The sequence below is a fragment of the Balaenoptera borealis genome (genome assembly GCF_965194805.1).
Source record: "Balaenoptera borealis genome assembly, chromosome: 4".
Classification (NCBI taxonomy): Eukaryota; Metazoa; Chordata; class Mammalia; order Artiodactyla; family Balaenopteridae; genus Balaenoptera; species Balaenoptera borealis.
Genome location: NC_138861.1, coordinates 130,306,587 through 130,318,495, shown reverse-complemented (window position 1 = coordinate 130,318,495; position 11,909 = coordinate 130,306,587). Strand labels below are relative to the sequence as shown.

At 41.8% G+C, this 11,909-nt stretch overlaps 1 protein-coding gene across 1 annotated transcript in view; it reads left to right on the top strand.

The window, feature by feature from the left end:
* Nucleotides 1-972: 972 nt before the first annotated feature.
* NDNF (neuron derived neurotrophic factor) overlaps nucleotides 973-11,909 on the top strand; it is a 46,984-nt gene continuing 36,047 nt past the window's right edge. The window contains exon 1 of the mRNA XM_082389658.1: nucleotides 973-1,516. The gene's annotated coding sequence lies outside the window, so the exon portion shown is untranslated. The remainder of the gene's footprint in view (nucleotides 1,517-11,909) is intronic.

Here is an 11,909-nt window from a genome sequence, read left to right as displayed (position 1 = left end):
AATCGGTTTCATGAATCCACCCACTGCAGTGTTCTCATCCAAGAGCCACAAAACTTAAGGAGCTGCATTGGGCTGCCCTCTGTGACCAGGTATTTAACAAGAATATTACCTCGGTAAGGTTGATTTTCATCTTCATTTTTCTGTGGCAACGAGAAGCGGGCAAGTATTTTTCCTGCTTTCATTCCTGACACTATATCGTAATAAACTATATGTTCTGAGAACTTAAAGTGCAAGGGTCTACAAACCAGGTTAGCCGAAAACTAGGTTCCAAGTTGCCGAAGTGAAGTCACTTAGTCCCGCCCCCCGCCCTCCCGCAGCGTTTTCCTGCGCCCAGGCCAGGTTGCAAATTAGGTAACTTCTTATCATAATTACCTAGTCAGCCTTAATGGCTTCACACACTCCGCTCAGTCTCTCTGGTCCTGCAGGGCCGCTTTTCAATTGTTAAAACAGCTGCTGAGTTTCAAACCCGAGGAAGCTCGGAGCGCGCCGAGGGGCAAGCGCTACCCGGCTGAAGGCTGTGGTAGGCAGGCGGCCGGGTGAAAAGTGGGACAGGAACGCACAGTTTGCACACTCTGCTTCCGCCTCCAACCTTCTCCATTTAGTCTCCCCACCCCGCCCTCAAATCAACCCGAGTTCCCCCTTATTGTGCACCCAGGTCTCCCAGACAGGGCGATGGTCCCGTTATGCGTCTCTCTGGGTTTCGTAGCTTTGAGGGGGTCTCGGTGGGCCTCCCTCTGCTTCCCCGCGGCTGGTTGGGAGGTGAGGAGGGGACTACGACCCCCGCGATGCCGCCCGCGAGGGTCCGTTTGGGAGGGGGGGAGGGTGTGTGTGTGTGTGCGCGTGTGTGTACGCGCGCGCGCGCGGTGGCGCGCAGCGGGAGGGAGGGAGGAACGGAGCGGGAGGCAGCGGGCAGAGGGAGGGGGCGGGCGGGCAGCGGTGGGGCGGGAGGGGGAGCGGCTCCGGGCTTCAGCAGTGACACTCGGGAGAGATCACACACTCCCAGCTCCGAGCCGCGAGAGAGCGGAGCGAACCGAGCCGCTCACACGCCGCCGCCCCGTGCGCCCAGCTCTCCCCGCGCGGCGCTCCAGCCTGGAGCCGGTGCCCAGAGCGGCCGCCCGCGGAGCCCGCGCCGGCTCCCCGCTCAGCGGCAGCATCCTCCCGCCGCCCGGCCCCACACGCTCCCTGCCTTTTAAAAGAACCTTCCGCCGCTCCCTCGCTCTGCCCCGGGATCCCCCCAGTTCCGCGCTTCTCCCCGCGCCACTTCGCAGCAACTTCGGCGGCCGCGCGCCGCCAGCCCTCGCCCGCCTTTGAAGTTTGCAGCGCCGGCCGCAAAGTTGAGACACTTCGGCCCATTTCATTTTTCTCCTTTATCCGCCTCCTCCTCCACCCACCTCCCCCAAGTCCCTTTGGTTCCTGAGTACTGGTGCTTAGCATCTTGGCCGGAGCCGGGGACGTGGCCCCATCACACCTCGGGAAGGGATATTTCCTCTTCCCCCCAGGAAAACAGTTTTTTAAGGTAAGTTGCGAGAGAAAAGCAAACCCCCGACGTCCGACGCGTTAGCCCGCCACCCGAGACCTGGCGCAAGAAGCGTTCGCACCCGAGGGCTCGTCTGGGATGGGGGTGGAGGCGCGCGTCTCCTCACTTGGTGGGGCCCCGCTAGGTTCTCGGTCACAGCTGGGCGAGGGCGCCGGCTCCCGAGGAGCCGAGGGGGTGAGGGGCGTGGAGCAGGTCTCCCTCAGTTCTCCAGGCTGGCTTCGTGGCTGGGCGGCCCCAGCGGTGCTGGGAGGAGACGCAGAGAGTGCATAGGCCGGGGGCACGGGGTCCGGTGCCCAGGGGGCGGCGGAGTCCGGGGAGCCGCCCCCGAGCCCTTATCCCCGACTCGGCCTGGACACTTTCTTTGCCCGCCCGCCGGGAGGGCTGCTGCCTCCCCCCCCTGGTTCATGCCCTCCGCCGGCCGCTGGAGAAAGCCTGCGGGGCTGGGGTCTTGCAGGGCGCGTCTGCGTGTGAGGCGAGAAGCGAGAAGTCAGGACAGCGCGCGGGGCTCGCCCGCCGGCGGGCCGGGCGCAGGTTCCTGGCGGGCGGTCCGGAGCCGCGCAGCCCCCGGGGGCGCTGGGATCTCTGCCGGCCTCGCCCGGCGGACCCCCCACCGCTCTGGCTCCTCGTTTGTCCTCTGCGTGGTAGGCGAGCATCATTAGAGAAACTTCCTGGAGCTCAGCGGGGTGGCCTGGGACCCGATCCTACTTTTACCGGGAAAGCAGAGCGGCCGCCGAGGAGACGCTCCTTCCCGCCCCAGCTGGAGCGACAGGGCATCCGGCCGTAGCACCGTCTATGCGGGAGTCTGGCGCTACCTTCAGGACTGCAGGCGGGGCAGCTCCGACCCTCAGGAATCCGAACGATTGGCTCTAGGTCCCAGCTGTTCTCTTAGGGGCGCTTCGCAAACTGCTGAATTTGGGGTGCAGTTTCGTTTCCTCGTGCGCCCTTCGTACCCCTTCCTCGCTGCACACTCCCGCCCCCAGAGGTCGAGGCGGGAGAATTCCCCGCAGCCCCCAGCCCGCGCTCCGCGCGGGTCGCCAAGGCCCCTGGAGCTCACCGCGGGCACCTCGGCGCTGCCGCTGAGCTGTCCTTCGGGTCAGGTCGCGGTTCTCTCCCGGTCCCCTTCGGGGCGCTGTCCATCTCCTGCTCGGTAAAAGTAGTTCCCTGAAACCACCAAGACCTTGAGCGGGAAATGAACCTGAGAAAATGTTTCTGGGTTGGTTTGTTTGTGTGTTTTTAACAAAGTTCTTTTTAGCAACTTAGTTGGGTTGTAAATGTTTATTCCTCATCCCTCGATCCCGCTACATCACGCAAAATACGTATGTGTATATCTTCATTTCGTTGCCGATCTCTCCGAACACGCTACCCTCTCCTCCCCCCTCCACCCCTCCTCCTCCTGCCTCGCTTCCTGAACCCTTTTTCTTTTCTGAAGGAGGGAATCTCCGCACCCCCTCCTCTCTTCCTCCCACCCGATCCCTGAGCGCCTGTGAGAACCAGGGGAGTCGTCAATGGAAATAAATAGGACCCCGCTCCATTCTCCGCCCCCTTCAAACAAGTAAAATCCTCCCTGGGCTCGCAGAAGTAGAGATAAAACATCCCTCCCGAGGGAGCGGTTTTGAGGATTTGATGGGATTGAATTGTTTTATTATCCTGAAAGACGTGATGGATGGATGCGAGAGCAAATATGCGTGCAGAGCAGAGGGTACTGAGGGCGATCAGTATTTATTATTACTCATTATTGTTTATTAAGAGTGATAATAAGGCCGTAACCCTGGCGGAAGACTATGTTTATATTTGGTTTTAATTTTATGTCAGTCTCTTATTACAGTGGTTTCAGAAAGTGAAAACACCGAAAGGGTATTAATTCCTCACACTCATTCTGCACATGGAATTAATCAATGTCAAAAAGATACTGTCGTTTTACCAAAGTTTTAACCCATGAACTTTTATAAGGTTGCAGTCTTATAAATGTCCTCATTTGCCTCAATCTGTCTCCTTAAAGTTCAAAAAACTTGGCAACATAATTAATTATGGTCCCAATTCCCATTTTCAATCTAAACCTATATTCAGGATTATATTAAACTATCCCATCATTTATCCTTTAAAAGTGACTCTGATGAGTTTAAATTCTTGGAGGGGGAGCTGGGAATGAGGGGCCCAGAAGTTAGAGAAATTAATACTATTTCAGATTTCTCTCAAAAATCCTTCACTAATTCCTTAAAAAAAAAAAAAAGAAATTACAAGTTTTTTTCTCTGCACAGTTCTTAACTTCAGTGAATCTACTTAACCTTTACCACACACTGGGAACATAACAGCTTGCAGTTTTGTCTGTATTATTGTTTTCATTTTTATGTCAGACTGTTTTATTCATTAACCTGTATGTCGAAGTCACAGGCTCAGCGTGACGATAACACTCTGTTTTAATTAGTAGCTATCATAAAAAAAGAAGCTAGAACTCTGTAATGGGCCTAAATTGCTATGAATTATGTGTGGTTTAAATTACGCATTTATTTCAGCAGAAATGAAACCATGAATATAAAACATCTTTTAATCACTTGCAGATACAGCTTTTATCTCTTTAAAATGTAACAAAATATATAATTGAAAAATACCCTTCTAAGAATGAGGGAAGCCCCCGCCCTCAGTTTATTTGTCCTGGGTTTATTGAACATCCGTGTGGTGAAGTATGAATGTTAAAGAGTAAAGAATAATAGCATGCTGAGGGAATGCTACTTTCGAAGTAGCCACAGTGGGTCAGTCTTCAGATAACTTAATGCAGCAACTTTTTCAGTTGGCTTCATGAGCCTGGTGATTCAGATTTTAGTTTCCTCACTTGGATTTACTGACCAGGCTCTCTGTGTGATAGTGGGGGAAATGTGTTGTAAAGCTCCAACAAGTTATTTGAAATAAAGGGGGGAAAGGTAGAAATAAAGCGTAAACTGTCTGTTATCTTCCTATGTTCATTTTTCTATTCAGTCTATCTAGAGGTCAGAATTTTTATTTTAAAACCGATTGTGTTTTTGTTGTCATTGTTAGGACAGAACTTACTTTGCATGTTGCTATGATGGATGAGTAGGTATTGGAAATGGAACGGTTATGCCTGAATTAACAGATAGTATGGGAGCAGTGTGATTCCACATAATTTGCATTGATTGAAATTATTTTAATCCCTCTTCCTTAGTCTTCCCAATGATTATGTGGTTGATTCGAGTAACCAAGCAGGGTTCTCTGACACTTACTTGTTCGTTGTCTTCTTGTCAGGTGTTGCTTTGGGCACCAGCACATCCATAGTAGCAGCCTTGTAATGAATGAAACTTGCCAGGGTCAGTTGCCATCAGACAGTCACCAGAAAGAAGGCATTTCCTGTGATCTTCTGTACTGGGTCAAAGGCAAGCGTAACCTGCAAGAATCATTCAGATTATTCATTTGACCTTGCAATGATATCGAATACCTCTAAATATTTATTTTGGAATGATTATTCTGAAGAATGTAACTTATTCTTCCCCATTGGTTCACAATCATTTAGCAGAAGCAATAGCTTTAAAAGTTACAGTTGAATAGTCATTCACACCAAGTCTGTGCTTTGAAGACTGATTTTAAAATTAAAGTCCTCCAGTATTTAAATACCCCATTTAAAACTACTTTGCAATTTAAATCCTGAATTTAGGCTAAATTCTGCTTTATTTTCCCACTGTATTACAATGCAAATTGACACCTAGGATACACGCAGTTATGTTTCCACATGTTAATTTCTACCTAGGAAGAAAAGTAAATACTGCTGTTGTTATTGTGGCTAAAGAAAAAAAAAAGAGAATCGTATAGTATGACATGGAAAAGCAGAATTGCTAATATTTTATTGAATCACACAGTGGTATATTGACCATAAATTCAGTTATATTGCTGGGAAAACCAGCACCCTTTTAGTGTGAATCTGTGTTTGTTTGGATGTGCCTACAGACTTATATATCTATTGCCACTTCTGAGATGACACCTGAGATTTGCTGTTCTATATCCCACCAATGCCCAAGCCAGTATAGGAAGCAGGTGGTTTCGTGGCTGCTTATTTCCTAAACACGCTTCTTAAACCCAAAGATGCTATATCTGCACCTTTCCCCTTCATTTTGGTATTTTACCAAAAACTGCAAACCAACAAATCCACACATTTTAGTCTTTTGAAATATTTGGAACATGTGAAATATATAATTTTAATTCACCCCAAATAAAAAACGCATTGCTTGCTTTGCATTTTAAAAAGTAAGAGTGAAGCATTTGATCAGTATGGAATAAAAGCAAACTAGCAATATGTTTCTGCAGACTTTTCCCTTTGGGATGAAGTAACAGATTTGACCACAGAACAGCTGGATATTGGGTCCTGTTACAATGTCAATTTTTTAAAGAACTCACCAAGCTAGATTTGATTTAAACTTAACTTTAAAGTCTGCAGACCTCAAGTTTATAAGTATAGAAACTTCCAAAATTACATGTTATTACTCCTTCAATAAGTTCCGGATCCTTTGGAAACTGATTTATTTTAGTAAGTTGGTGAATAGTTTTTGGTTTTCATTTGTTAATTTTTTCCTGTAGCAAATTTGGACATGACATATATTTAATGTTTCATATATTTCTCTGAAGTATTTATTTTTAGTTTCACTTGTAAAAACTCTAAAATGAATCTTTTCTTTGAAAAAGAAAAATGTGGCAGAATGCATATGGTTAACTTATCAAATATCTCTTTAAATTATTCTTTTGAAAGAATTTGCTGCCTTTTATATAGTTATGAGAAAAGAAAAAACATTTTTAGAAGTAACGGGGTTATATAAAGTTTGGAAGGAACACAACAAAAAACATGATTACACATGATTGAAAATCAGCTCATTTGAGTGGAACTCTTAGACACTGCCTCTGCAGCGTGGAGATTTTATATATAATAACCGAATAACAAAAAAATCAAGTCATGCACTCGTGTCTGTTTTCTAGTTGGAATGATTTCAGACAATAGCACAAGTAGTGGAGACCGACTGAAGTAAATGGTGACTACGTAAGTTTTTTGTCTGTTAGTGTTTCTTCTCCCTAATATGAAATCAAGGTAAACGCCCTCTTCTTCCAGCTGTGTGATCAAAGAGCATATATTCCACAATCTAAAGACATAGCCAAAAAATATGGGCTATATTCAAATGAGTGTTTTACCAACAACAAAAGATTATCATAACTACATCTTGTTCGCTGAGGCAACGTCCTTATATACACAGATCTAAATAAAATAAAAGACTGAAATTTATCATTTTCTAAAATAATTAGTAAAAACTGAGCCCATAATTAGAAAGATCTGTGAGGTGTGACACCTTCTTTTTGAAATTACCATGATTAGTTTTAAAGTTATAGAAACTATGAACAAGTGTTTATATGCAAAGATAGATAATACCATATCTAGACAGTTGACAAAATGATAAACATTGTGGTAGTTACTTGGAGATATTATGTTTAAAAGGGAAAAATCTAATGTAAAAGGGCTTGATTTATTTAGGATTAATTTCTCCAATATAGGTGCCTCTTGGAGTATAGATGGTTACAATTTATAGCACATCGCCGTGAAAAGTAAACCCTAGCAATGCATGTGAACCTAGGAGATGGCTTTGATTACTCTCTTTTGTTCAGGTCATATGTACTCTAAGCCCATAGGCCTTGCCAAGTGTAACATTATGCATTTTATTCCAGTAATAAAATGTGTTTCTGATTAAATTATCAGTCATACCAAACACACACACACACACACACACACACGAACATAAATGTACTTGATCCTTCTTAGTTATCTTGTTTAAAATACATTTAAAGGTAAATAGTAAATACTAGTATATCTATCATGATTTAAATCTAAATATTGTTCCTATGTTGATAACACTCAGTAAATGTTGTAATTTCATATTAAATTACAGCATTCACTAAAATTCACTGATATTATCAAAAGCTTCAAATAGAGATTGATTCAGAAGTAACTGGATCCTGTAATTGGAGAGATATTTGTTGCCAACAGTGGTGACAGAGATCAGAAACAGCAGTGCCGGCTAAAACACCTGGCAAACTGAGAAGAGACAGCAATCACTTACCTCTTGGCCTCTCCAAGTCTCAGTTCTAGGGCTGATCCTTCAAAATTTGCTAAAATTGCTGTGAGGGACTTCCCTGGCGGTCCAGTGGTTAAGACTTCGCCTTCCAATGCAGGGGGGTGCAGGTTCGTTCCCTAGTCCGGGAGCTAAGATCCCACATGCCTCGCGGCCAAAAAACCAAAACGTAAAACAGAAGCAACATTGTAACAAATTCAATAAAGACTTTAAAAATGTTCCACATCAAAAAAAATCTTTAAAAAAATTGCTGTGAAAATATACTACTTTTTAATGGAAAAATAAAACTGCCTCTTAAATAGGAGATACAAATTTAACACTCTAACAATTGCAGTAGCAGGATTAACGATACTAGTAGATGAACCAACAGACGGGTCTCCTGAGAGATGGCCTGAGAGGTATTGGGACCCTGCCCCAAATGTCAGTATGGTCTCTCATGGTACTAAAACACCACCTGAAAAAAGATGATTTTTCATTTTTAAAGTAATTTTGTTTTTCAGTGTCCCCTATAAATATGAAAATATCCCCAAGATGGGAAACAGGGTAAGCTGCAATTGGCCAACATCTTCCAAAGATGTTAATGGCTAGATAAAGCCAGATTGAAATGAGGCTAGTTTTAGACAGAATTTTAGAGAGGAATGATGTATATCTTGGACTCTCTTAGCCTCTCCTTCTGTAGACAACCTACCCTTAGTATGTACCTGTCCTATGGTCTCTTCCTCTGATAATCGATTCTCAGTTTCTTATACTCTAGTATGAGTTATACTCAGGGCCAGCTTCATGGGCTGCAGTTAGGAGGAACCCCCGTGCTCAGTTGAGTACTCTGCTGTTTTCATCTTGAAATTCTTAATTTATGAACAAGAAATCTTGCATTGTGTCCCACAAATCATGTAAGTCACCTTCATTCTCCTTTGGTGTGAATTTAAGACAGAATCTTAATGTCAAGGAATTGGAAAGGACATTTGAGATTATTTTTGCAAGGTTAGGTCCAGTGAATATTTGATTTAAAAACGTGTCTTTAACTAAAATGAAAGAGACAGGATACTTCTTTAAACAATTTGAGGTAAAGGTTTCCCATTGCCTCCAAAATTACACTGAATAGTTATCCAGCTTCTAATAGTGTCAGTCTTGTAGAGCAAAATTCCCTGAAAGAGAGTGTCCTTTTCCCCTCATTACAGAACACACGATGTCTCATTATGATGAAAGGAGAAAATATCAGATGCTTTATTTATATTTACTTTTATGTATAAAGAAGGAAAATGTTTTGTTAATATTATTTTAAATATATCTTTTGAAAAAGTCACTCTTACTCAGCATATCAGATGGTCATTGAACAATAAAAACAACATGGCAGAGGTGACAGCTTCTATGATGTAAAAAGACAAAGTGAAAATGACATTCTAATCGGCTTTTATGGGAAGTCAGCCCTTGCCACAGATTAACTAGAAAAAAATTTGAAATATACAATTTCATCCGCTATAATTAATTATGATACTCATTCCAGTATAGAATGCCTTAAGTTATTTTATGTAAATGAAATATGTCTATATATTTTAATCAGAATTCTAAGAGATTTGGAGACAACCCATTACAGAGCCAGAGGTCTTGAAAGGAGGTGGGCAGGTAGCTGAAAGAGCCCTTGATTAAATTAGCCGCCATTATCTTCAAGAGTATTCTTAGTTATTTGTACAAACATTTCACAAGTCCTCTGTTATCGATAATTAGATATTATACTCCATTATATTCTGAATATACTGGATATATATATCCAGTATATTCTCCCGTATATACTGAATTCTGAAATTTCAGTATTTTAAGAGTTAAAAAAAGTTATCTAACCTTCTTACTGCTCTCATAAAAATGTATATTGAAATTTTTATTTGAAATTTTATTGTTTTTCAGTATAGTTAGTTATTAACTGTGTTAAAGTTGTTTCTGTGCTTTGGCTTTCACAGTGTGAATGGAAAAGATTCTATTTATTAATAATATCATAGCCCTTGACTGTTTACAAGGTGCTTCCGCATCCATCGTTTTCTTTCATCTTCACAGGAACTCAGTGAGGAAGTTATTATATCCTCCGTCTCCTGAGAAATCTGAGACTCAGTTTCGGATGAAAGACTTACTGAAACACACACTTTTAAAATAAAGTGATAACTCTTTGATTTCAGAAGGAAAATTGATGGAAATGTCTAAAATTTTTAAATTTAGATTAATTGCCAAATTAATTTGCAAGGACACAATTTTCTTAGAATTTTTTTACAATATAATGATTCAAAAATATCATTAATTTAGTCTAAATCCACAAGACTTTAATCGTAGGCTGCTTATGTGCTACATGTTTGTTTGTTTTGATAATAGTTAACTTATTAGGGAATCTTTTAGGGGAAAATGATTACGTTTTCCAGTTTTAAATCATTATTTAAGGTCATGCCTAAGCAACTTTTCTTTGAGAATAAACACATTCTAGTTGAAAATAACACAAAGGTCCAGCAAGGATAAATAGAAAAACAATGCCCCACACCTGTCCTTCTAGAAGGTGAAAGACTTTTTTTTTAATAAGGGGAATTTTTGAAAGTGAAATGGGGTATTGATTTCTGACCATATGTGTAAGTTCTGGTGTAAACCTGCCCCGCCTCCCCACATTCCCAACCTCTGTTTGCACAGATTCTACCGCAATCACAAAAGGCAAACTAGTTCATCACTTTGCTTTATTAAGTCTACATATAGCCATGGAATCAATTCTTGAAGGCAAATCTCTTTTCCTTTCTTCAGCTCTCCTCTTATAGTCTCACTGACCAGCCATCCAACCCTGGGTGTTAAAATGCCCTAAGATACGCTATTTGTTGCATGTGATGTGTATGTATGTGAGTGTCTGTGTGTATGTGTGTGTGTATAACAGACAAAGTCTTTAACATACTTTACAGACAAGTTGTCTGGAAAAGGAAACAAAACATTTTCCTCAGAAAGTGGAGTCTAATAAGAAAATTAGGGATTAAAAAAGGAGTTATAAGTGTATTAGAGACATATAACCTATGATTTTGACACATATTCCAAGTATATATGGCAGGTATAGTACTGAAAAATCAATAAGCTAAGAATCCCTTTTAAAATTAGTAGTAATTAATAGTAATTCAGCACTATAGTTATTTTATTATTCCATTAATAATGTGACATTTTTGAGAGGTAAGATTTCAAGTTAGTTCAGTGCTAAGATTTTTTTAAACAGTGATTTCCCAAAACCTTGGATGAAATTTTATTTTTCAATGGAATAATGAGAGCTATTATAGACATATATGATAGGATGTTCCAAATATCCAAAAAGTTTAAAGCCCTTTAAAACACAATGAGGAATAAGTAAGTTCAGACAATGAAAGTATTTATACACACCCCCATATTAACACTTCAGCCACCAGATTCAGTCTATAATTGAAAAAAAGTCTCTACATTTAAAGTTTATTCACACTTACAAAGCAACGACCACAAAGAGGCAGTTTGGAAACATCTTTTTCTCTTGGCAGGTTCTGTCTTGTAATGAGCACTGAACACTGTTGACCCCCAACACTCACCAGCTGCAGCCTTTCCTCAATGTTTCCCTTAAAAAGTTTTTAATAAGAATAAAAAACACACCTACCTATACATCTTACTTTTCGGGGAGGAAAGGAATGAAATAATTGTGGGTCTGAATACCCATATTGGGTCAGTATTTTGTGGTTTGTCATCTCCCTAATTGTTGCAGGCTTATATGTTTGTATTATTTCATCATAATTTGCTATAAACTCTTTATTAAAAGTGACTGTGAGATCAGTCCACATCGTCTGCCTTTTGACTGTCCTGTTCTTCAATCATCTCTTAATCCAGAAATAATAATGCAGAACGTCGAAGGAACTGAGCCTAATCCTCGACTCTCTAATCTCAGCACATGCATCTTAAATCCTTTGCTGGATCTAGTGCCTAAAATGCCTGCGCACACTCACCTTTGAATCAGTTTTAATCCAGCTTTGTTTTTATTAAACAATACTGATGTCCTCAGATAAGGCATATCAAAGATAACAAAACGAATATTAAGAGTTTCTACTGTCTGTGTGGTTGTTTTCAAAAACCCAACATCTTGGCCTTTCCTCCGTGTTTCTAGTCAGTCTCTATTAAATAGGAACCTAACCTTTTACCTGATAGATTAGGTAAATAAAGGTAGAATAATCTGATGTTGAAACTCCTTCTCATATCTCATATCTCATATCTTGTTTTAAGAGCAAGTC